This window comes from Bombus affinis, chromosome 9 (assembly GCF_024516045.1).
Source record: "Bombus affinis isolate iyBomAffi1 chromosome 9, iyBomAffi1.2, whole genome shotgun sequence".
NCBI classification, from domain to species: domain Eukaryota; kingdom Metazoa; phylum Arthropoda; class Insecta; order Hymenoptera; family Apidae; genus Bombus; species Bombus affinis.
The window spans coordinates 5,968,462-5,995,158 of record NC_066352.1 but is presented as its reverse complement, the minus strand read 5'-3'; the positions used below and the strand labels follow the sequence as shown (position 1 = coordinate 5,995,158).

At 32.6% G+C, this 26,697-nt stretch overlaps 1 protein-coding gene and 1 long non-coding RNA gene across 11 annotated transcripts in view; both read right to left on the bottom strand.

Moving 5' to 3' along the window:
- Positions 1-26,697, bottom strand: part of LOC126920755 (peripheral plasma membrane protein CASK) — a 266,952-nt gene that overhangs the window by 113,072 nt on the left and 127,183 nt on the right. The gene's annotated exons all lie outside the window — the stretch shown is intronic.
- Positions 1,260-4,031, bottom strand: LOC126920768 (uncharacterized). The gene is made up of 2 exons (XR_007712088.1): positions 3,755-4,031; positions 1,260-3,620 (listed from the first exon to the last, which is right to left on the bottom strand). It is a non-coding gene; the product is annotated as an uncharacterized LOC126920768 (long non-coding RNA).

Here is a 26,697-nt window from a genome sequence, read left to right as displayed (position 1 = left end):
TATTCGTCTGATATACATTAATTAACAGACACGACCAAATTTCTACATTAGTTTATATCACTATACATATCACAGTGATAAGGCTGTTGCAATAAAGAGACAGCTCTATTTTCTGATAATTTGGACAAACCAACATAAGTCAACTAAAAATCAAGTACTTTTCTCAAACATGTTATAAATTCACAGTTAACTAATATTCCTAGTAACATACTTTTATTGAATATGAAACCTACATTATTACAATTTTCTTTCTTTTTCAATAACGATGTAAATATTGTAAGTGCTTCCTTATCGTTGCAAACTCTTCAATTTCATTATTAAAAAACAACTCAGCTTGAAACGAATTTTACAAATACAGGGAAAAAGAATAACAAATCCCATTCCACATTGACAATCTAACAACTCAATTCATCTGAACTATGGCGCCATTAAAGGGAATTAAATCAACCTTTAAAAGCAACCAATCTCGAAAAAAAATACAGCGTTAACACCATCTGGGTATAACACGATCGGCTAATGGTATTAAAACAAACGTCAACAAATTTTAGTCGGAACTTTAATCTCATAGAAATAAAGAGGCGGCGAAAAATGGAGATACGTCGCGTCGTGTGAAAGTAAAAACGGTTTCTCGATACGGAAAATGCGCGTCAGCCACGTTACATGGCCAGGAAGTATTAAGTTTTTACGATCGGTTTACGTTGCACGCCAGCGAGGTTCTTTATGCTCGTGTGAAAGGTTCGCGTCGCGTTACGGATTCTTGTTCCTGCATCCTCGCAAAGTGTGCAAATAGAAATAAGAGAAGTATTCCGTGGAACGTACTCAAAGCACGAGACGCCTCGCATCGCCCGAGGAGATATTGTGATTGCTCACGATAAGGAAAAACTCGAGCCCTGAAAATAGAGTAAATGCGGAACCAGGCTATTGAGCGTCCACAGAAAATTGAACTTTACGCTAGAAACGCCGACAGTGGCTCCGTAATTTGCACGTCTCGCTCACGAAATCCTGTGATCCGATTCATCGTTACAACGGATAAATCTATTTGTTCCCTATCGCATATCCTGAACGTGCTTGACGTACGGCCTGTGTCACGCGATTCGATGGACACGTATCTTCGAAATGATTCCAGATGGAGAAATATTTTACAGGTCAAGCTTAGATGGTGATGTATGTTTTACAATTCTGTATTGCTCTTTTATATTTATATTTTATATATCATAGCATACATATAAGGTTCAATAATTGGATAATTCAGGGATCGATTCTGAAGTCTGAAAATTGAGATTTTTTTATTATGAAGTGATTTGATAAAATACAAAAATGAACAACAATTAATATGAGTCTATAACAATCAATAACGATGATTATCTAAACGGGAAATTATATGTCTTTGGTGCAATGTTTACCTGAAAATCGATTCTCAATTTTCAACGTCCTGAGCTACCGATCTTTCTTCTTCAGTCTTTAAATCTTAAATCTTCAGTCTTTAAAATCTTAAACAACTATTCCATAACCTCGTCTGTCTCTCTAATGTAACTCTCTGTCCGTCCGTCTGGGGAACACGTGCTTCTTCAAATGGTCGTCCGTACAACAAAGGAAGATCGCTCTGTCCGTCAAACACAGCCTGTCGTGCTACCCGTAAAACAAAAAGAATCCCTATCCTACATGAACTCTAGGGAGTTTACACCTCCCCTCCTGGTGCTGACAATTACATCGTTAATTGTCTTCTCTATAAGGAATCAGCTTACTCGAGTGGAAGAAATTCCCTTCAGATCTCCGGTTACCGTTATCCACTTCATATATAGTTTGAAATCTTAGAATTTTGAAAGGTCCTTTCCTAATTTCTTCCAGCTTCTTCTATTCATTCTGTTTCCGTTGTGGGTGAAGACCATATCACCAATTTTAAATTCGTGTTCTCGTCTTTTTTTGTCGTATTTTTGTTTGTTGATTTCGAAATTTCTTGCTGAGTTTTTGAATGCTTCTTCTCTGTCTCTTTTTAGGTTTATCTTATTCTCCGTTATTCCCTTAGGGATGATTTCGATCATTTTTCCATACAGTAAGTGATTTGGGGCAAATCCCGTTACACTGTGTCTGGTGTTATTGTACTCTTCTACGCTTTTTCTACGATCTTTGTCCAGTTTCTCTTTTTTTTTCCGAATTGATCTTGCATCTGATCCTGCTTACTAATGTTTGATTTACTCTCTCGTTTAGTCCATTGGAGGATGGACAGTCTGTCGAGGTGAAAATTAATTTAATGTTTTTCTCTCTCGCATACTCTTGAATTTCTTTGGATGTCATTGCTGGCTATCGGTCTGCAAGGATAATTTTTATGGAATCAGTTTCTCCTGTCGAGCTTATAAGTTTTATATCTTCCGCGCGTTGTGTTTTCGATGTGGACATAAAAACGGCCCTTGAAAAGTGATCTATGAGTATGTGCATATACTTCTTCCGTCCCATCCGGTGTTCCTGCTATTTCATTTTCTGATGTGAATACTCCCAGTGAATTTATTTGTTTGGGTTTCTTCTGAGGGTTTCTGTCTCTATTTCTACATAATTCCACTGGGTGGAATCGGCCCGGGAAGTTCAGTGCTTCACAGATTGTGCACGGTTTTTTTTTGAATGGTGGGTGCACCTTTTTAACCAGGTCTATCTTTCTTTCTTGTGTTTCTTTCCTTTTTCTCCAGTCTTCATATTGTCCCAAAATTCCCATTAGGTCATTTGTTGTTTGTATATTTTCCCTTTCGATTTTGTCCTGGACTTCGATAGGTAATCCAATGACAATCAGGTGTATCCTCACATCTTCATGCATTTCCCTTTTTACTTCCAATATTAGTTGTTCTTTCTCTATTGCATATTCTATGAACGAACCTGAAAGGTATTTAAAGTTGTAAGCATATCGTATTGCTGACCAACCTTTATTCTTAAAGGTTTTGAGGAATGCTTCTTTCCAATCTTCTCAGTTATGTCCTCCAGCTTTCAGTAGATTTGTTTGGTACCATCTTTCTGCTGTTTTTCCTAAATACTTTCTTAAACCTTTGACTTTTTCCTCATCACTTTTTATTTTGTATTTTTTGCATTCCTCTTCATACACTGATATCCAGTTTGTGACTTTCTGAGTTCCTCCAAATTGTTCTATATTGAAGTTTATTTCCTCTATTTCCCTCTTATCTCGTCTTTGGAGGGTCTCTAGAAGTTTTTCCATGTCCAGGTTGGGTTTCTCGATTTCTGTCTTTGTTTTTCTTGTGGAGGTTATTTCTGCTTCCTCTAAGACAATGACTCGGAATACGAAATTTGAATCTGTATCGATATACAATGCTGCTGTCTCATCGTCTATTGTGAGTTCAATATTTCTATATTGGCCTACCTTGGTTAGACTGTTTGCGGTCTTTTTCACTGTTAGTAAACTGAATAATTGTTGATGGTACTTTCTTTCTTGATATTCCGGGGGGGAAAATATAGCACATTTCGTCTTCTGGTCTTCTGATAGATTCTATACTTTCTATCTTCTCCCCTTTCGCGTTCTCGGTCATGACGACGCGTAGGTTAACTTTCAGCGGCATGGCGTGGGGAAAATCGATTTATATGGTTCAATAATTGGATAATTCAGCGATCGATTCTGAAGTCTGAAATCCGAGATTTTTTATTATGAAGTGATTTGATAAAATACAAAAATGAACAACAATTAATATGCGTCTATAACAATCAATAACGATGATTATCTAAACGGAAAATTATAAGTCTTTAGTGCAATGTTTACCTGAAAATCGAGAATCGATTTTCAACGTCCTGAGCTATCGATCTTTCTTCTTCAGTCTTTAAATCTTAAATCTTCAGTCTTTAAAATCTTAAACAACTATTCTATAATCTCGTCTGTCTCTCTAATGTAACTCTCTGTCCGCCCGTCTGGGGAACACGTGCTTCTTCAAATGGTCGTCTGTACAACAAAGGAAGATCGCTCTGTCCGTCAAACACAGCCTGTCGTGCTACCCGTAAAACAAAAAAAATCCCTATCCTACATGAACTCTAGGGAGTTTACATACATATATATATATATATTTGTATGATATATCTATGATATACAAACTGCGAATATTTGTATAAAAATTAATATTTCTATAGACGCTATTAAGGAAATGGAATCAAAATATACATTTAAAGCAAAATTAAAAACGAAAAAATTACTGCAAACATTAACCTAGCACTTGAGAAAGATTATGTAAATTTTTGGATGATTCGGGGCTGGTTTCTGATATACGAAACTGTACATCTTTCATTAGAAAGTGAACCAACAGGAAGCTTAAAAGATACGTTTTAAGAGATATTATTAAAAACGGTACATTAGGAAAGGTGAAAGGAAAATAAAGAATGCCGAGGAATGGATTATATGTGTGACATGTAAAAACCAATGTTACACAGCAAAAGAAATTCACGAAAAAGCAAAATTTCGTTTCCAATCCTTACGAATTTCTATATACGAATCATTTTTTTAAAGTGATGCATTCTTTAAAAATAACTAGGTTGTTATTTATAACTAAAAAGTGTATAGGTTGTTAGAGAATAAAAATGGAATGTTTGTTTACATTGTCAACGTGTTTCGCACTAAATATGCAACGCGTGAAAAGTTTGCAAGCCTCCAACTTTTATATTTTTAGAGATATTTATCGGTAACACTTTTAGTGAAACTCTGTGCACCTACGCTGCTGAAAGTGTTCTCAAAATTTTTTAACATGGTAACTTTTGCTCAGTTCTAAATATTTTATAGCTAACAGCGCGATTTATTAGAAACAAGCACAGCATTTATATTATTACAAATAATCCAATTACTTAACTTCTAATCAAAGATTTATTTCATAGAAACGATGATAAAATTAAATATTTATTACGGATGATTTAGAACAGATTAATTTCGGAATTCTTTACAAGCTTGCAGAAGACATAGCTCTACTTGAAATATCCAATCACTAACAGCCCTAGATAACGGTATCATTCATTGGAACGAAGTGTTGGATGAAAAGATCACTTGAGATACCGTGCCCTCTCCATAGAATACCTCGCTAATGAACTTATCAAGCTGGCATATCTCCATTTATGAAGCCTGTGCAACACCGTTAATTGCGATGAAATTTTCGATTAATGGTAACTTAAACCGTTAAACTAGAACGAAGAGGGATCTATCGGATGTATAATCGAGCGTACTTAGAATACTCAACCAACTATATATATTTCGACAATTACATCGAGTTCTGAACCTGTCAATGAAATTAGGTTAGATATTAGATGCTGTTACTGAAAGTAGGATAGTTCTTTTCTATAATAAATTATTAATTAATAATATTAATTAATTGTCAAGTTGTAAGTTATAGAAATGATACTTACGATCTTCCAATTTTATATCAACACAATTTTAGAATTTTATATGTTTATGAACTTGAAAAATTTAATTTTATTCATTCATTAGTGTTTCTTTATACTAAACACCAAATGACTAGTTTGCAAGAATTATGAATTTTTAAATTGCGGTATATAAGGACAAGTCTCTAATGAGATATAGTTTCTTCCTTTCACAAGCAAACCAAATTGCGTTTATAAAGGATTAATAGTATGAAAAGTTCGAGTTCGTAAACAGAAACTTTTGAATTTGTAATTTTGAAAGTTCTCAGCACTTGAATCGAGATGTTCGAAAATGCAAAGGGCTGAGAAATTAGGTCGTCAAAATTTAAACAGCACACTGTAAAGATTCATGTAAAGTTATTTTGGAAGTCAAACTTCCTGTTACGATATTTCTGAAGAGAGTTGTTGGATGAAAAGGTAGACTTGAGAAGAAATCTGAGAATACCAATGAGGACCTTTCGTGTATGCTGAATAGTGTACACGCCATGCATAAACACGTTGCATGAACTCTGCAGATATGTAATGTAGAAATGATCCTTACCATAAATGTAGCCTCTAATTTCGTACCTTTCAGATTCAGTCAGGCATTCTTTTAAATTTATGATGTCTTGTTAATTATCAGTAGAAAGGGACGAACTTTTATTTTTGTCACTTCTAATTAATATTCAAAGTTTACTATTCTAAATATTTAATAAAATTAAAAGAAATGGAATCACAAATTTAAATACTAATTAAATTCTGCGTCTTAAACGCAGCCAATTAATCAAATTTCAAGAAAGCGAATTTATCGGGCTTCACTTACTTTGGTTGTAGTCGCATTATAAATAAAACTTACAAAATATAAAAGTTGCAACTTACAAAAATACAAAGAAATACAGAATTTTTCTATGTTTTAATTTAGACTTTAGTATCTACAGCGTAATTGAAATAAGATGGACATTGCCATAGAATGTTTTTGAGTAAATTCACAAGTGACAACGAGAGAGATTAAAGTAGAAAGGGTTTTAATGAATCCTTGATGAAGCATCAAAAGAGGCAAGCGAGTAGGTCGTTAAAGCCTCGATGCAGGTTGCAGAGTATCTATCAACGAGGCAATTGGCCGCGCGGTAGAGGCTTTGTGCAAATGGAAAGCGGAATGACAACGATTACCCTGATGCCTTTGTCCTACTAAATTTTCCATAGTGACACTCTATAAACAACTCCTGACTCTCGTGACACAATCAAAACGCCTATAGCAAGTTATTCCACGCGAAAACATTTATTAAATGCCAATACAACAGTTACCTTTCCACTACATCCAAGTTTATCAACAATTCTATTAACTTTAACGAATTCCATGTCCTAATGAACATGCCATCTTCAATTTCAGTATTACAAATATTTGTTTTATTTACGAGAATAATAATTTCTTTTGATTAATCAAAATCAATCAAGTAAGGCAAGATGTATATCAAATATGTTTAACCTTTCCTGCAAGCAAATTTACAATTATCGCGATTTCATTTCTGATCACATGACTGATTAAACGAATTATTATTAATAATAAAAATTACTATTGATAATTATAATAATAATCATTATTAAGTTATTACTATGCGAGTTTCACAAAAGTCAAATTGAGCAATTTTTGGCAATTCTTAATTCCATTATGTAGGCAATACAATCAACGTTCAATTCTCAAGAAACAGTTGACTTATTGTATTTGCGTAAGTTGATTTACCATAAAAAAGGCCATAAATAATAACAAATACCAAGATACATTTATAAAAGTAATATTTGTGAGAGTGATTACTATGATATTTGAATATTTACATATTGATAGGCATGTTGCTTTTGTTAGGCATTGTTATTTTATACGTTCATATATCGAATAAAAATCTCTCTAAAAAATAAGGATACGATTTACCATAATATGCATCTGTATGAATTCGCCAAATATTTAAATAAATTGAATATACAGGAAGTTCATTCAATACTGCATATTGCTTTTATCATCAATATATTATCAAGTCAATTTGAAACCCCTTAAGGTGATGTGATTCCTAAGTATACAGTGAACTATGAGGTTCGGTAACAAGTTAATTTAGTAGAACGGTCGTGGTACGTTGAGTAGATCTGTTTCGTCTGTAGAACGTCGAATGATCTGTACCATTAGATAGCACATTGCACCACGTATATCTTGTATAATCTTAGCTCATTATTTACGCTATCGCTCATAAATGTTCGAATGTTTTTCTTGATTTTTCATAAAAATATGCAAAAATAATATTAAAATGCAGAAATGAATGATAAATTAACTGTTGCTAAAGGCAATATTACTTATAATGTTTATTCTCACTCTAATCTCAGAAGATGGTTAAACATAACATGTGAATAATTTAAATATTAAATATAGAAACATTAAGTACCTATATTAATGTGAATTATTTTTTGTTAATTAAGAAAATATCATTCTTTCTATGAATCGATGCATTTTCACTGGAATTCATCTAAAATTAATATATAGATATATTGATATAGATTATATTTTATTTAATTGAGAAAATGTAAATTTTCCTATCAATCAATACATTTTCATATGAATATTTCGTGCAAAAGAAGTAAAAGTAGTAGTAAATTCGTATATCTATCCAAAAAATTCTTCTTAGTCCTTTTATTATTAATTCTATATAATTTGTATTCCGTAAAGAGAAAGAAATATCTGAAAATATATATTTAAGTGTTGGTGAACATACCGTAGAATAACCCCGAGCGTGAAGGACGACTTTGGCTTTACAGTACATACGGTTTAAGCTAAATTATAACTTAAATATAGCAGGTCGTGCGGTTAGGTAGATTTACCAGTTTAGTTAAAGTATAAGTCAAATATAGTAAGACGGTTAGGTAGATTTACTAGTTGGTTAGGTGGTCGGTTATATACTATCTTCTAGTTCGTGTACTTTGATCTTTTAGGTACTAATATATTGGACATGTTGTATGTGATTAATTGCATCAGTTAATCTGATTAAGGCACATACACGATAAATTGTTTTAAATAATCTAATACATTATTATAGTATTAGTTTTCGTTGTATTCATGTAAAACATCTTAAATCATAGAGAACGTGCTGAATAATTTGATATTAATAAAACAACATATCTAATATACAACATTAATTAAATTATAAATTCAAAAAATTTAAAATTAATACATGAAATTAAATAATATGAATAATAATATAAATTGTAATATGATAAAATAAATAATTTATAATAAATAAGATCAATAAATAATAAATGAGTTAATTTATATCTAGCGAATGTATAATTATTAAACACACGATAATACTCATATTGCTGGAAAATAAAATTCCCAGAAATTGATGTAATACGTAAAGAAAGGTGCATTATGAATGATGATGCGAGCTAATGAGCGATCTCGTTAATCGTAGGGGATCTGTGATCATCATAAATTTGTAAAGTAGCTGCTATCAGTAGCAGTTTAGAATAAATTAACCGTTTCAGACAATGAGTGATTTATGTTTAGTTCGTGACTAGTATTCATTTCCTACCTCTTTCGTAGTTCATAAAATATAAACTAGTTGCCCATATGGAAAGACTGTGATTAAACTAGATAGAATTATACTTCACTCAAAATGTATACATGTATGTACATATTTATATACAGCTTTGAAAAAAATTGAAACTTGCAGTGTAATAATCCTATATATAAATTAATTTATGGATTGTAAAGATGAAAATTATAAATACATATCTTCGTAATTATTGAAATTAACTTGGGGATGTAATCCATATACCGCAATTTGATTCAGAGAATAAATTAAGGGATAGAGGATAGAGCTGGTAGGCTCATGCTTTTCGTTCTTAACAAGTTTTTTATAAAATAATAACTCGTAAAAAGTAATATGTAACATCAGCAAAAGAAAGATAGGAATGAATATAAAACATCAGCAGATTCCTATAACTAAAAACAGTCCTAATCAAAAGCAGAATACTATAAAAAATTCACTCCTTACGAATGTTTAGTAAAACCATATATATGAGCCCCCAGAACCCATACTAATCAACTCTACACTTAAGTAGAAGGAGGGATAAGTAATTATGTTACATGTGATTTAATTTACGTTTACTTATATATCTTCGAATAAACTTATTGAAGTAAGTAATTTATTTGTAAAAAAAATTATATAGTGATCATGTATCCAGCTAATGAAATAAAGAAATTCATAAAAATCGAAGTGGATTAATTTAAAAATTATTTCGACGACATATTTACCTGATTGCACAGAGATAACTCGTAACATAAGTGAACACTCGAATTCCAGACTTACCTGAAACATAAAAAAGACGAAAGTTGGTTAGCCGCGTGACAAAATGTTCGTACGTTAAATCATGTGCAGGAAACAGAGGACAAGAAGTTCGCAGTTAGCCTGGTGTTAATTCGATCTACTTAGAGGAAGTCGACCGAACGTGGCCACAGGAAAGATTTAATGCGATTTCAAGGGACACCCACGTGAATTTTCGCGGAAGTTCCTTTGCTTCTTTCGCGCGTGCACGTTCGAACCAGAAATTCCGCATTGCGGACTATCGGGGGTGAATTCACAGACCAGCTACATACCGGGTGTTCCCCCGCGTGCTCCATCCTCTTCCACTCCTTTAATCATTCATTTTTTAAACCTTGTCGACTCAACGGTCTTGCTTCTTTCTTTTTTTTTTGTACTATTGTGCTTGTACTAATCACTTCGCGATGATAGAACAAAATGATTTTATCACTTTATTGATAGGACACATTTTGTTAAATGCCGAATGATTTATAGATAAGAATTATTAAGTAACCTTCCATACATTTTTTCGGACATTATTGAATTACTAATAAGTGAATTTTTAACGAATAAGTGAATTAATAAGTGAATTGTTTTTAGGAACCAAAGGCTTTTGGAGCTTTAAGATTTATGTTGTACATTAAGATTTATGTTGCAATGTGATTGTTTCACTTGCGATACCGACTGGTGTTCTCTAAAGATATTAATGATTCTAGATTAATTACGTTAGGACAACAATTAACGTACTCCATCGTTAAAGAGTTAAGGGGAACCTGTTTTTTCTATTTGTTAAATAATCGTTTTTAATTCTTCAGAAATTGCAGAATATTTTTGACAGGTTATCCTTAAAAATTGAAAGGCTTTATTATGGAAATATTCGAGCAATTTCGTTCATTTTGATTTATTCATTTGTTGTTTGGCACAATATTGTACATAATTTCGTCATTATCCAACAATAATGATCTTCAACATTTATGAATACATTCATTTGCAGTTCAGCAAATATAATTTGATGCAACTGTGGAATGTAATATTTCTTTTCAGCTTAATGTTCTTCATAACGTTAAAAAATTGGTTTAAAAATATAAAAAAAAGTTTAGAAATAAAATTAATCAGTATTGCAGTAGAAGTTGTTCTTAATACAAATTTTCTTCAATATAAATCAGAAAATATTTATTATTGAATATGATAGTTGAATTGGCATAATTACACTTTTATTTATTTGGCATCTGAAATAAAAGTATGTAGTTCGAAGAAAATTTTTATATTCTATTATTAAAATATAAGTATATGTGTTTAAATAATATATGGTCTGAGGGAATAATTAAATAAGGAACATTTCATGTAATTACACTCGCTAGGATTTAAATGAGAGAAAATAATGAATCCCTTGGGTTTGCGAAAAATCGATAAGACAGATGGTGTGGTCAGAAGGAATTATATTACGGAGCACACAAATGCTATGTATCGTTTTTTAAAATACCTGCTTTACAGTAGAAATATGCGATAAAAAAGTATTATTCTTCTAAAAATAAATGTGATAAATTATTATCTAATAAACTGACGAATTATTCATTTTTCGTGAAATTTAATTCTATCGATAGATATTCTACTTATCCAGAAGATAACTAGAACGTTATGAAGTTCCTAAAAATAATTACCACAATAGACACAAAACAAGAACAAATCTTGTCATACTTGTTGAAAATTCGAAAATCACTGACCAGAAATAAGAAATATTTACTATGACTTGAAAAACTAAAAAAATGGAAAATAGTGACGATGTTTGATAAAAATATTTTATATTCACCAAACAATTATTGACCAAAAAATAACGCGTCGAAAATTGAGGTTATACGATATTACATTTACATATGCATTTCGAAATTCATTTTGCGTCTGTGCATCTTGTTTTAGATTTATAATATGCAGATAATAACAGCCGTAGCATGTTTGTTAATACTTCGCTAATGCAATACACGTTGCGCCGTAAAATTAAGTTTCGATTCACATTTAACGGGTGCATTAAAAAATGCACAAGATAAATTATTCGCCGGAAAGTTCAGGTGTTCAAAAATTCATTCCAACTGACAATTCTACTGATTGTCACAGCATAATATAGTTGCTTAATTTAATGTAAATGTACGCCTGCAAAAATCACATGGGCATAGTTTTTGACGTACACCACATACGTACAGTACGCTAACGATAATAATTGAATATCTCAATACATATAAATTTGAATATAAATAAAAAAATAATAATTTGAAAACGAAAATGCAGCGTGCGCTTATAAAATCAAATTGCTTTTCAGTTATAAATTTTAAGATAATATACAACAGCTTTTCCAATCCATTGAAATCATATTGCGTGAAACGAGTAAATGGACGAAAATACAAAATAAATGAAATAAGTTACTCTTATTAGTGTTTTTACAGCGTATAAATGTCGATTGAAAATTTCGACATAATATACAGGATGTCCCAGTTTTTTCCCGACCAAACCTTGTCAATATATCTTATATATAGTAGTAATCAGAAAATCTGGAAATGTTCACCATTTTTGTCAATATGATAACTTCTGGCTGCTAAAGATAGTTCTAACTTTTTAACAATGCCTCCAATGACATATGTTTACATGACATTTTTTTGTTATCGTGGTAAAAAAATTGGGGCACCCTATAGAATATTGTACTCGATGTATACAATAAACGATGCTATCATGACAACATGATCTTATATTTTCATAATTGATGAGTACATTATTGTGTATACAATAGATCAATTACGGGTATACTCAGCCTGATCAATGGTATGTCAAAGACCTAAATATCACGGCCAGAATGGATATAAATCGATCATTTTCAAACTAATCGTTCTTCTGTAGTAAATAAATTTCTTACATTTAAGTAAAATACGGAAGAACCTTTGTTAACATGTGCGTCTTCTCATTATAATATTATATCAAAGCTTTTCCTAAAATGTTAAATCTATTTTCTTGTCAAAACAAGAGTGAGATTGAGTTCTGAAAATCGAAGAACCGCAGTAGAGTTAAGTCAATTTCGAAGAAGCTCGCAAAAATCAATTCTCCGGTCAACAGAGAGCAGCAGAAAATTCAATTTCAATTCGAAGTATACATCGACAGCGACCCACAAGAATAACAGAAAGCTAACTCAAAACGTGACTTGCTGGAACGTTTGCACAACCGTAAAGCAATGTACACAACGTGAATCAGCGGTAATCTCAACTAGAAGCAACGACGTTGAACGCAGAAATCGTTCATCTTCTGTATAAGCCGAGGTTCGATATATGTTGTCCGTGATAGTTGTAGTTGCTGGGCCTCGTCCGGAGTAATTGTCGCTAGGGGCTGTAGATGTCACTGCTGGGGTACTGCTGATTTTTCCTCCGTTTTTTGGTGCGTGGAGGAAAAATCGGACTCCATTCGCCGGGATTCGAACCCGGGTTCCGAACGTTCGTAACCTAAGGTGCTCTTTTTTGTTTGTTATTACCAGATTTTTTGTATTACATATTTGTATTTTCCATAATAAATGATGAATTCTGGTTGTAGGGTGGTTCAGGCAAAAGTACCGATACGCGACGGTACGACATAGCCATACAATATTACATTTTTTTTTCCACTTCTGTCCTGAAAGTTTGGTCACAAAAACAGGACAGTTCGGTGACCTAAGGTGCTAACCACTGCGCTGCCATCGTCCGACACTAGTTAGTGTCGAAAGGTGGTATTTGGCTTGTCGAGTGCCACCACACATTACTTGTCGGTCGGAAACGTAAAATTACACGCTGTCATTGATGATTTCGAGGCTCCTCGTGAGCTCAAACGCGACCTATCGTCGTGTGTAAACAACGTTCGCGCAGCAGTCTGATGCACAAAAAGCTATAGAACAAATGACACTCTGGTCCGTGTATCAATAATTCTGACGCTGGTTCGCCGCGGAAAAGGATTACCGTGACCGCTTTTATCGAAGAAACCGAGAAGAAGGGAGAAAATGGAAAAGGTCACACGTAACAGGGGACACTAACGGCACAAAAGATAATCATAAATGATGCTCGGCTGCTACAGACACTCGGGGGACGTAAAAGAGTCATGCTTGTCCGGTACAACCGTCGCAAAGATGGCTACTTTTCACCTTTTCTTCCAAACTTCATCCCTGGTATTTGTCACGATCCCTTCGACCGTGTGTCAATTAGGAAAGAGACAGTGCTTTTGACTCGTGTCGATTTAATCTAAGAGCTCAGAACACAGTTCGAGGAGTGGAAAGATGATAAAGCTATTTACTGGGAATTTTGACAGAATAGCTCTTATCGAATATCAGGGTGTCTACGGATTTAGAGACCATTCACTCGTATTATCTTCCATTGTTCGGAATGTTTGACGGTTCGAATTTGTTGGGATGTTTTGATGGGATGGATTGGAGAGGAATTTAACCTTGCTCGAGAATAATACCACCACATTATCTTTTATCTCTACAATTCTGATATTACCAGATTGATGTGTATTTTTAATGGAATTTGTACTTATAATAAGAAACTTGTGGAATTAGAAAGATTGTACATACTTGAATGATAATTATTCACTACAGATGGAAGAGGTTTATACATGAAATTCATTTCTCAGCTATTACAATTTATGAGTCATTGAATTATCAGTTTCTGAAGCGAGAAAGAATACGTTTGATGATTAACTTCATAACGATTTTTCGTAATTTCATATCATGCTCTAAAGAAAAAAAAAGGTAAAGTACCTATTATAGGAGAGAAAATAATAGGATTTTTATCCTGTCAATATCTTAAAAGCAATTGGACGCATCATAATTAATTTTCAATTTACTTCATTCGTAAATTCCATTATTTTCACTTCCCTAACGATTTCAATTATACGGTCATAAACAATTCTATTGTAAAAACGTCAGACCAGGAAATATTCAGAAACAACTGGTTCTTTCATCACTCGACAGGAATCCTATCAGCTATGAAATAAATCAATATCCTACAATACCAAAAGGGAACCTAAATTCCGGCGTTCCTATAAATCTTCCAATATTTTTACTATTCCCCTCTGCACCTTCCAAGCTAGTTTTTCGTCCCAAACATTCTTCAGGAGCGACTGCTGAAAATTAAGGAGCAAATCGTGCTCCACCGCGTTCATCATCGGGTCTATCGACAAGTTCGAGAGCTTGGCTGGTCGTCTTTAATTCAATTTATCAAAGGATATTCCGGCGACCGAGTTATAGCGTAAATTCAGAAGTTCCTCACGCTATCAGACTATAATAGATCGCGAAAGTATTCGAATACTTACCGAAGAAGCTTTTTATGAGTATATTGCACGAAACATTTTATAATTCTGTCAGCACTGTAATGAGATACGATTATATTATTAAAATTTTACCAACATCTTACTAAATATATGTTTACAGTAAATATCCTATTCATATACGCCATCAGATTGGTTTCCAATTTGGCCAATACAGTCATGGCAGTGGTGCTAATAAAATTTCATAAAAAAGTTTCTATGGCAAGTATTCGAGTAATTTAGTGAGCCATTGTGTAATGTCGCCCCGTTTTCCGGTGAAAACAGCAGTGGCAAAATCGCCAGAAATTCAACATTGGATGTTTTATGCGCGATTTAGGATTTATTGCACCGTCGCCGAAAGTTGGGCGATTTACGGCAATTGTGGTTGAATCTAGGTTAGTTATCCTATGAACCCAATTAGATGGGTTAAATTAAATTAAGTAACCGACGTCTGAGCCGTTCCTCGATATAGGTTAGCGGGTTAAGTTGATTTGGCACAGGATACGTCAGTTAGATAGGTTCAACTGAGTTATGTGGGCTAGATGTGTTCTGGATGTGTGTGCTAATCTTGTTGCTAGATTGGCTACAGTTTAGGTTAAATATAATGATTAGGACTGGATTAGACGCGTTACAAAGGTACCGTGTAAATGAATGAAATAAGCTGGGAGTCAGATTCGATCGAATAAAATAAGTTAGGGAAATTCTGCGAGGGATACGCTGAGTTAAGTAAATTTGACGCGAATTACGTTCATTAAACTGAACTGTGTAGATTAAATATACCAAGCTTAACGAGATAATTCAATTAGAATCGAGTCGGTTAAGTTATTTAGCTGCAGCGTGACAAATTCATCAGTTTTTTTTGTGTTTTATTTTTGATTCTCATCATCTTTCATATCAATTATTCCAGTTGTTTGATTTGTTTTATCGTTCTTCCACATGTATCACATTTTTATAGATGGGGAAATAAATAAAACAGCAGTGGTACAGTATATAGTATAATAATATACGATGTACGATTCACGACCAGAAAGTTGGCTAGTAAAGAAATAATATAAGGGCATCCTCCTTTGAAACAATCTGAAAAGCTTATTTTGTGTCTCTACAATATTAAACTTATGAATAGAAGATTAATTAATTGTTAAAATTAATAGAAACTAAAGAAGAGAATGAATTAAACATCAGAAACGAAACCATTGGTTACTAATGCTTTTTATAAGATGTTTTATAATAATGTTGCTCCAGTTACTTTCGGAAGACACAGAGATAGCTTCAAGTTGACGTCGTATAGCTTTAAAGAAGATCCTAAATCTCTCTATCCATCAAAATGTTTAAAGTTACTTCTTTCGACCATCAAAACATTAACTTCAATTCCTATGATCAATCAAAATCACTTTTTTGTGTGACGCAAGGAAAACTAACTAAAATCGATATATTTTACTGCAAATTGGATGAACCGCGAAACGTTCAGATATCAAGTACCGCGTACAATTGACTCTAAAGCTCGTTAGCGTGTTAAGTATCACAAGCACTAGATTTCATGGCTACTGTAGTGGTCGCATTCAAATTCACTCCATTTTCGTAGTGGAGACTAGATAAACATTGTGGAACAACCTATAGTGGTTAATGCAGTATTCTTGTGATCACTGCATCCGCATGAAGGAGCAACTTCTACGTGGCGGTATGAATAGGAAACCCGGGACAGTCACACGAATGTAAAAATAGAGAAAAAAAGTGACGAGAAAAACATCTGAAACATCTGAAAAGCAACACCGAAACGATGGTAGGGAAAAATCTGTAAAAAAAGAAAAGACGGAAGAACAAGAAGGAAACGAAGTAAAGCTGATGAGATGTAGGAAGTACCGCGGAGAAGATAGAACGCGAACATTTGGTTTTTTACGACGTTCTGCTGTTCGGCTGGGTCGCATGTTATTTTGTTTGGGGGGAGATAACACTGTTTCCATACCCTCGAAACCTTCGTCCTCCTTTTTACCACCCACCAAATTTATTTTACCCGCGTTTCTTCTCGCCGAATTACCAGTCACGCTCAGCTTTTTCTTCTCAACTCCCGTTATCCGATGTTGAAGATAAACGGTGAGCTTTTTCCATGACATTTTTGATTTTCAAGTTATTGAAACGATACACACGGTAGTCTTGAATTATTAATACGTGTCTTGTTAGATGGAATGGTCAATTTAGGTACATATCGAAGTGTTACGTACGAAACTTTACATTGTTGATAGATAATTGATATTTTTTTCATTATCATTTAGTAGATTATATTTTTCCATTATTTCTATTATCAATATAAATAGTTCTATTTTTTTATAAAACTGGAAGACTCAATTTAAAAAAATATTATGGAAAAGTTTCAAAACTTCTTGCGTATGGAAACTATTAGTCATTTGTCATACTATATATGAATCATTTTTATAAGATTTTCGTAACTTACTGCTAAAATTATATTAATATTGGGAATTACAAAATTAAATCTCACGAAGTACTACCTTGCATGTATAAATATCAATATTTCAAGAATTATATAACGTAACTGTATCTGAAATACTTCACGCAGGGTAAGCAACTTTTATTAATATCCTATAAAGGTGCAATAAATTGAGTGGAGAACCCTTTTGTTGTAAATGGTTCATAAAAAATTAATTGAAAAGTTGGGTGAAATAAAATTCCAACATATTATTGGGGTGAACTGATATCATAAAACCAATCTGTCCTTAAATATTTATCTGTGTACCACATACAAACTCGTTTATCTTCATAGCATATTCTACGAGCAACAAATTTCCAACATCTATTTACAATGTGTAAACCATTTTTGAGTGTTTGAAAAAATCAACATATGAAGTTAAAAAGCCAGAAAGGACGTTTTTACAACATTTACTTAAAAAATTAATTTTTTAATTAATTTTTTAATTAATTAAACTTTCTAATAACATACAGGTATCCAATGACAAAATACCAGTTGCATTAATAACGAATTTTTGTATAAAATTCAAGACAGCAGCAGAGTTATGAACATTACTATATGCATGTAAATTTCAAGAATTTTGTACTTTTATCCGATCGGCTTATAATCTCTTGACATTATTTTCCATTGATTAGAATAATTCCAAAGTATAAAAAGAATTCCTGCAAAGATATCTGCATCTAAAATCTGAATATTCTAATAAGTATGTAGGAATACAAAAATATGTGCATAGGAAATAACTGATTTGGACACATTTCTTTTTCTGAATGTGGTTTATGAAACCATATATATGTAACGTTGCTGATACCTATGTCGGAAAACGTACGTCTGACCATATACGAGCTGCTACTATTCAGAACATCTAATTTATTCTTTCCTTCTTTCTTGACATTTCTCTCAATCTTAAATGTACCAATAAATAATTATGTTACTATATTATCATGTCTTACGATATGCATTAGGTAAAAAACCATTATACAATTGGAATTAATTATTTTCAATAGAAATACAGATGAGATATTGCTTATATGCATTTAAGAGATGTCTAGCTATATATGGTTTAATACTACTTAGATTACGTGGTTTATGTTTCTCCCATTCTTTTCCGCTTCCAAATGTATTATTAATTATATGTTGCTCAACGAATGACCTCTGTAGTATACGTTGATATATAATTTAATAAGTATTATACACGAATATCCCATTTATAAATTTCGACTAGCTATTCGTAAACTATTATATTCCTCAATATGACAATTCTTAACATGAACTACATAACCTCATTATTGCTAAACGTTCCATTCCATGAATTTAGCTTAATTAGCTAAATTAGGAAATTAGCTATTACTAAATCTTCAGCAACAATTTAACACCGACCCACGAAGAAGGAGTTTTGAGCTTCCCTAGAACCAGCCTCGATCTTGTAAAGTATCATTCAGAAGATGTACGAGGGAACGGGGAGGAAGAGGCTCGTATCCTCTTTTCGCTGTTTATCATGAGAACTATCACGGTTTCTCCCTTAAAACGTAACGCCGTTTCGGAAGACAGATAAACAGCCACTCGTGCTCTCGCTACGTATTAATTACGGTCGCAGCCGTGGAACACTCGGTGATCCAGCTGCAACCCTCGCTGGAACGGCCGCTGCTCCTCGGAAACCAGTATACATGTACGCGACAAGTTTTAATTGCAGAAAGCGGAATGGCAACCGGGGATACAGGCATAAAAAGAACGCGATGCAACCACTCTTCTCGCGGTCATGACTCTTACAAACTCCGCTCTAAATTCGTTCTCTGACATGCACCGCGAGATCAAGTACGACCTTCAGATGAGCGTCACTTATGGCTTTTATTACGAGAAACTTAATGAAAAAACCTCAATGAGATCCGATCGAATGGAATAAGAAGATCACAGGTTGGTGCAGGATATCTATAAATGCTTGTTACTATAGAGTGTGAAGTTATTGGATTGGTGGATTGTTGCAGAGATTTTGTCGTGTTAAAACTTCGATTTTAACTCTTTCATATGTCAATGGAATCCATACGATAACGCTGATAATATGAAAATTGTTTCTTCTTATTGATTATACCAATGCAAGGAGAAGATTGATGTACAAATAAATGTACAAACACATTCATAAGCTTTCTTTTCTCTCGAACATTCTTAACTATTTTAAGCATATTTAAAAGTCTTCAATGATAATTGACAAAGAAATTCAATATATATTAGGAAGTTGTCAAAAGCTTTGCTTACTATTCCTGTAATATTATGAATATATCGATATTCTCATTAGATAATAATGCGTTATATACTCTCAGATCTCTCATATCTCTAATTTATTATTTTTTTTTTTTTTCGTTACTATTAAGATGGCAAATATGAAATTAAAGAAATAGAATCAAAAAATAGAATTCCTCCATGTGAAATTTTTCTCATATAGAATTCTTTCTCTTATTACATGTACAGAAAAAAACACAAATGAGAAACAATTCTACTTGGAATTTAATTGCCTCAACGAAAATGGAACACACGATGATTAAAATCTGCATACATTTTAAAAGTTTTAGTAGTTCATTAGATAGATGCAAGTATATATTTTATTACAGTTTCAATATCTCGAAAGCCGAGTCTGACTCGAAAAACCTGGTTTATACTTTCAATAGATGTATGGCCTGTATGTATTATCTGCCATGTTCGTTTCCACAGTCGGAACCCGAATACAGAAAACAGTATTTTACAATTTCGATTCTTTGATTTAGACAGTAATCCTATACCTTATCGTACTATATATATGTCAATGTAGTAAAACCTGCTGGGCTGAATTTTGAGTAAAACTTTAACATAGTTAAAGTGGATGATTTTTAATTCGTGAATAAAAAAATGCAGAGAACGTATACTTAGAAAATGAGAGATTTTGTCAAAATAAGTCAAAATGATATATAATAATTTTTTATCGTATATTATTCCATTTCATTAGAATTTTCGAATATTGTACGATTATTTCTACTTAATAACCGTGTTCCACTTAGATAATTAAACAGTCTTCATTGAATTAATATGTAGCGAGTCAATAACAAAGGCCTCATTCCATCTCGAATGAAAAAATATGTATAGTAATAAAAGCAATTACACGAAGGGTCAGTTAGGCACACGTATGGTCGATCCAATTTCGATTATATTTTTATAGAAGCTGAAACTTCGTACGACAAAATTTTTCGTACTTGACTTGTACCACGAATTGTACACGAATAAATAAGAAAATGTAATTTTATACAGTGAAATTGTGTTCAATGTATAAATACAACATTTTAATCCCTTCGATGAGACAGAGTTGGACATATTATTGGGGACACGCAGTTATTGAGGACACGCGAGCCACAAATTTACAATTTATCGCAAATGTATCAAAGCCCATGTTCTCGAATTCACAATAACATAGTTTCATATGGGAAATTTCGAAACAGAGATATACGTACCGACCTAAATTACAAATTTGAGTATAATAATAAAAAAAAGAGACAAATAAAGATTGTTATATTGTTTTATATTGTTATATTGTTATATTGTTATATTGTTTTTCCTGCTTTAATTTCATATCGCTTATTCTATAGTTGTTACGGCAATTGAACAAAAAAATTGTTCTAATAAGATTATTCATTATTCATACAGCCATTAAGTTCGATAAATTTCGCACAATTCCGTTTATCGTCTAACTCTGGTGAAACAAAATATGAATGTTTATAGAGACATATAAATAACACTATGTGTGTGTATGTGTGAGAGAAAGAGAGAAATACTTATATTTTTAATGAAAATATCAATAACAGTAGAAAAACAGATAGAGGTACACACATAGAAATAGTAGTATTAATAATATTGATAGATCTATAGATGTTATTAATGCTTAATAGTGTACTATATTGAAGTGTAATTAACGATTATAACGTTATTGTTATCTATATACCTTTAGGCAAACGTACATCGGTCCATATACAATCAACTACTGCTCGCACTACGTGATTTATTCTCCTTCTGCTCCCTTAACATACCTTTATTCCTTGATATTTCCATTTAGGAGAATGTCTGGTCATACAAGATCTACTACTACTTACACTATCTGATTTATTCTCTTCCTTCTCCGTCAACATACCTTTATTCCTTAATATAGCATTTTCGTTTAAGAGAATGTGCGTCTGACCGTATACGATGCACTACTACTTATACGTTCTGATTCATACCTCTCCTTCTTCTTTAATATCTTTTTATCGCAATGTAATAATGTTATTAGACTTGACACAGACAAATCAACTGTTTGCGTGTGTTTCAGTAATATTATATGTAATTAACATTGAATTATATAAAAAATACGCATTAATATGAATTTAAAAGCCAGAGAAATAATTGAGAGGAGAAAAGTACTACATACACCAAAATTGTCAACTACTGTAACGAATTAGTACAAACTCTTAACATCATATGACTGTTGTCAACTTCAATAACGATAGCTTGATGGAATATTTATAAAAAAAAATTTCCAAGCTTCCAAGGTCATACATTTTTAGAAATCACAATTCTCATTTGCCATGGATAGTACTAACGTAGTTACTCTGCATGCAGATGGAGTCTATTTTATACGATTTTATCTCCGTTCGTCGTCGTTAGAGAAAAAAAGACGCATCAAAAAGAGATCAGCAGATCTAATAAAACTTTCCTCTTTCTCTATCTTGGATTTAAAGCAAAAGACGACACTGGAGAGAGGAACGAGCATATTGTTATCGCAAGGACGATTAGGATAGCATCGTAATAAATACACTGAATTCACTTTCAACATTAGGTGTATTATAAAACAACCATGAAATAACGTAAAACGACCATTTGATGTACTTATGGAATGTTCATAGCGTTCGTGGTTTATGAGTTTACAGTTTGCACAAAGACATTTTTAATGTATTGAATTCCTAAATGCATTATTGAACAGTAAAGAAGTAGTTTTATATTTGAAATTACGTCGTCAATTAAACGTAAATTATTCTGCTGCAATAACTAGATCAATGAACTTTCAATTTGGCTTTTAAATAATAAGGCATTGTAATTTTCTCGTATCCATAAATGAATTTACACGACTTCCTTTTCCCATTATATGCACTGTATACAGTTATATACACTTCAATTTCTCACAAATGCATAAACACATTCTACATTCTACTAATGTAAATATACAAACAAATACTTACAAATGGGTCATTTCGATTATTTTGATAGTTGTAATGTTAGACATACATACAGCTACTTATTAGCATTGCACAGCATTTCACTCCAGCATTCTTTTTCGAACAAGTTAATGCTGAACGTAAAACCTCTTTTATCGAGTAATGATTCGAAAAAGCAACAAAAAGGAACATAAATAATAAAACAACAATGGAAATGTTTGGCAGGGGCTAAAGAGAAAAACGAAACACGTGTGTGCCATGGAAATGATTTCAGAAATAGTTGCGGAAAACAAAGAAAATTTACATTTAAATCCCATTCGCATCTCACGTATCCGGTAGCCATTATCTCTTGCAATTTATTTTAATCGCGAGTGATTAACTCTGACACAAGCGAAACGCATCGCCAACGACTCGATTGCACTTCGCGCACAAAACGTTCGACGGATGCACGACGGTGTCGAGTATGTAGCCCTGATTCTTCAATTTAGTCGATGCACGGAGCACGAAAAATTTTTTACTGAGACTTTTTCCGTGCAAATTCTATTTAACTCGGACAAAAGAAATTAAAGAACTGAAAATTACATAGAGTCTTTCAATGGAGATTAATTACGCGCAACTGACACTCACTGGAAGAAAAGAAACTTGAAACGATAACATTGCACTAATGATAAACTTTAAATCCTTGGACCAATGATAAATTTAAATCATTAAGGTTACCTGTGAAAGACAGGTACACGATACAATTCTTTTAATGTATAGTAGAAGAGATTTTAATGAATCTTACGTGTGCAATTGAAAAACCATTGATCTTTTTTACAAATTTATATCACTGTAATATAACGAAGAAATGCATGAAACTTCATTTTTCCATAAATCTTTTTATCTTCGCAGATCATCTCGTGTATCATTTTGAATCTAAGAGATTTACCTTCTTTCTTGTACATCATTTTAAAACTAAGAGCTTTCGTCAATACATGATTTTAATTCTTTGACTTCTCTATGTACAAACATCTATATTTTGTTTGGTATTCAGTGAACTAGTATTAGCCGTTAATAGTCAGGTATGTCATATGTTATATTCTAATATATGCCATAGTTCCAAAAGCATATATGTGTTTAATTGTTCTAATTTTTACGCATATAATCATTTATATCTTGCATAGTATATTCAGTAAAATATTATGAATCGTTCATAGTCAGATATCTTACACGTTACATCATAAATGTGACGGTGTCCAAAGGTAATGGAATGGACACTATTGTAGGAATAGAAGGTACAAAAACCAAAAGTCAATGAAATCGTGTCTCTTTTTCACGAAGCCTCTCAATCACCGTCGTTTCATTTCGATCAAAAGAAAAATTCGATCGCGGAACATTCGAATAAAAAACGACACGACTCATGCGCGTATGAGCTTGTACTACATCAATATTTGATATCTCAATCAGCGATCGCTACAGTACTCGGTGGTATAATGAATTAAATCATTTCGTGGTCGTGACGTGCGTACATAGCAGATGAACCTTCCTGTATAGCCGCAATGGGTTTGGCGGTCTAGTCGATAGTCCGACCATCTGCAAACAATGTTACCGTGGCCGCAAACCTGATCGAAAGGATCGATGTGACGACGATCACTTGACCGATACTAGGCCTTAATTCCAAAATTGGCCACATAAAGATTCCCGCGATACAATTTAGTCTATGTATGCATATGTGTTCGATCGTGTTACTATATGTGCCATGTTCGACGATTATCCAACGATATGCTAATGAAATCTCTTCATTTGGAGTGTAATGCTTCGTTACGTAGTATTGCATTGCGTAATACTATGTAGGATGTATGTATTATTTTTTATATTATTTGTAATAGTGTTGAATGCAGAATGATTCTTTGATAGATCGAACCTTTGAATTATAAAATTATTAAGAGAAAAGATCTTGGAAAATTACTAAATTTCGGATGTTCATGTAAATTCATATTTTCATAAACAGAAGTAAAGAGCTAGAATGTACATCATACATTTCATATATCTCTGTTGCGTTCTTTTGGTCATTCTCGATCCAATCGTATTTTTCTACTGTTAAAAAATCTGTCGAATTACACCAGGGATACTATAATATATTATAATATATTATATATACCTCTGAGGTTCTAAATAACCGTTCACCCATCGCAGCATTAAAATTTAATATTTCACCATTACCCTCTCTTTCAATATTGAATATTATTAGTAAGGTACAACTTCATAAATTACGATGACCTGATACTACCCTCGTTTCATACTTGCACAATATGTACATCAAACCAAATTTTGCATGAAAAATTCTAATAACGGCATAATGACCTCTGAATAATTCTTAATAATTCTGAATAAGTCTCAATAATTCCTAATAATTTTCATAACAGTTCAACATTTAATTTCACTAAGATATTACAATTCTCTTAACAATTTTCTTACGTTTTATATTCGCCAGAAATATACACTTTATATACAGCATAGAAGTTACGAAGCAAATATTCCAATTAAACTTCCAATTAAACTTTGTCATTCTCCGCAGTACCTCTGTTTTTACATCTAACTATACGTTTCTCTCAAACTTACTAATGAACTTACTAATTACCATCTCTAGATCCTACATGCTCATGTGACAAGGACCGCTAAAATGATACCCTGGCTTTGACAATTACTAAAGATCCGAGATACTGAATTTCAGGGTTGGATAACATTAAGGAATTTGATGAATCACATAAATACTGAGATAAATATCAGATTTAGAAAATCAGATTCTGTGAGCATTATGGAACTTTAAGCAGTTCCATCTTATAGAATAATATATTGACCAAGAGTTACATGCGTAGACAATAATTTTATTTGTTATTTATAAATATATATGTAGGAAATTTGTGTGTAAGATATGGGGTTCTATGTTATGTAAGAATAATGCTGATCTATTGATACTATTCACTTAGCCTAGATTAAAAAATGTTATTGTATGACGTTTTTCAGAGTAAGGTAAATTAATTATTAATATAATTGATAATTATTAATAATTGATAATTGATTGGCGAGTTAAATTATGCATATATGCCTTTTTATCTAGATGTATATACGTATACATAGAATAAAATTGCTTAGCAAACTTTATTAGTGACTGTTGTTAGTTTTGTATGTTAGATTTGACGAAAATATTGTTATAATATTTTATGTTTAGTTTTTAAGCTACGTGAAGTGTAAAATAATAGGGGAATTACACACTGTTTGTTCTTTGCAGTAGAATAACAATGGTGATGATGAAGGCAAGCATACGATAAATAGCATTCTCGGGAGTATAAACACAAATATCTCGAGGTACATTAACAATTAAATAGATACTCTGAAATTGATGCACGTATATACTTAATTCACATAATATTTTGATGACTAATATTAATAACAAGACTATACTAATTTATTTATGGTAAATAAACTAATTCTATTTTGTAATAAGTAATTCTTTAGTATTCTTTATATACTTCTTCTCATCTTATTATTCATATTTATGATATTGATATTGACGTTTTAACAAAGACTATCTAGTAACAGCATAACGAAAATTTTCTATCCGGAATGAAATATATTAATCATATAATTAACGCTAACCCTATAAACAAATTTTCAACCTTTCCATACTTTCATATGAAACACATATATACTTCACGTTTACCAATTCAACTTCACAAATTCCACAAGTATTCACGGACAATGTAGGTTTAAAAAAATTCCAGAAAAACCTAAGGACTCTTCATTTCTATGAAACATGACCGTCATAACAATTTTCCGATTGAGAGCGCAATTCGCGGGAAGCATCGTCGCCCAAAATCACGGGAGTAAGAAATTACCTTGGATGACAGTTTCTGCAACGAACTTCGCCTCAGTTCAGGTTAGTTTGACGCTTGCTAAATGCGAAGCATTTATGGAACCATTGTTAAGTTTCTACGGGTTGGTTCCC